Source organism: Notolepis coatsorum (assembly GCF_963971535.1).
Source record: "Notolepis coatsorum genome assembly, chromosome: 5".
In the NCBI taxonomy this organism is placed as follows: domain Eukaryota; kingdom Metazoa; phylum Chordata; class Actinopteri; order Aulopiformes; family Paralepididae; genus Notolepis; species Notolepis coatsorum.
In genome coordinates, this window is record NC_140169.1 from 128,894,194 (window position 1) to 128,895,821 (window position 1,628).

A 1,628-nucleotide genomic window follows, 5' to 3' on the forward strand; every position below is an offset into this window, starting at 1 on the left:
TACTATACTTCATACTTATAGCACATGCATAAGCCTGGTCTCTTTTGAAAGATATATCAGAAGTTTATGATACAATAAAGAAAGATCACTTTTAGTGCTAATGAAATAGAGTAACATAGGTCTGAACTTGAGTTGTATAAAAACTTGTTACTCAAGTTTTTCTGTAGTAGTTAGTAGTCCAGAAGTAGTATTTCCCCCGAGATCCATAGCCTCAAGCCTTATGTAGTACATGTCCAAATTTCATAAAGATCCGTTCAGAAATGAGTGATTAGGAGTGATTTTGGTAAACTGTGTAGAAAAGAAAAGCTCAGTTTTCTCATAGACAAGATTCAAGATTCAAGATTCAAGAGTTTTAATTGTCACGGCATACAGGTATACAATGAAATGCGGCTGGTCTTGCCCGCGACGATGTGCAATACAGTGGTACAACATATAATAGAATCCAATAAAAATACAGTGGTACAACATATTAATAGAATCCAATAAAACAGTGCAATAAACAGGTACATGGTGTGCCATCTCGGTATCTGTACATTAGTATTTACAGAGCATATAGGACATGCTAGTTAGCTTTAGTAGTGCAATACACTGTTCCTGATGTTATACTACTTTAAGTGGCCTTTCCTCTGGCCATAAGTGTGCGTGTGTGCGGCATGAGTGTTAAAGTGGCTGCTAGTGTGTGAGCGTGCTCAGCGTGCGTGTCGTGTATGTACTTGTGTGTGGATAGTTCAGTTTCTGTGTCTCTCAATGTTCATTGTTCAAGGCTCTGATGGCCTGGGGGAAGAAGCTTAGCCTAAGCCTCTCCGTCTTAGTCTCTAGAATTCGCAGGCGTCTGCCTGACCTCAGCAGCTGGAACAGGCTGTTATTGGGGTGGTGGGGGTCTTTCATTATCCTGCAGGCTCTGGATTTGCACCTCTTGTTGTATAGAGCCTGCAGGGGAGGTAGCGCAATACCCGTGGTACGCTCGGCTGAGCGCACCACTCTCTGTAGGGCCTTCTTGTCCTGTGCCGTGCTGTTCCCATACCAGGCAGTGATGTTTCCGGTCAAGATGTTCTCTACAGCTCCTGAGTAGAAGGACTGGAGTATCTTCCCCGATACTCTGAACTTCCTTAACTGTCTCAGGTGGTAGAGGCGCTGCTTCGCTTTCTTTACTACTGTGTCTATGTGTGTTGACCATGTCAGGTCCTCTGAGATGTGGACCCCCAGGTACTTGAAGCTGCTCACCCTGTCCACGGTAGCCCCGTTAATCCTCAGTGGTGTGTGTGTCTCCCGCTGTCCTCTCCTATAATCCACGATCAGCTCCTTGGTTTTACCAATGTTCAGGAGCAGGCTGTTGTCCTGGCACCAACGTTCCAGTACCTCAACCTCCTCCCGGTAGGCCTTCTCGTCGTTGTCCGAGATCAGCCCCACCACCACCGTGTCGTCGGCGAACTTCACAATGGAGTTGGAGCTGAACTTGGCCACACAGTCGTGTGTGTAGAGTGAGTACAGCAGGGGGCTTAGAACACAGCCCTGGGGGGACCCGATGCTCAGGGTGATGGTGTTGGAGGTCTGACCCCCCACCCTGACCGCCTGGGGTCTTTCACTCAGAAAGTCCAGTACCCAGGCGCTCAGGGCGGAGCTCAGGC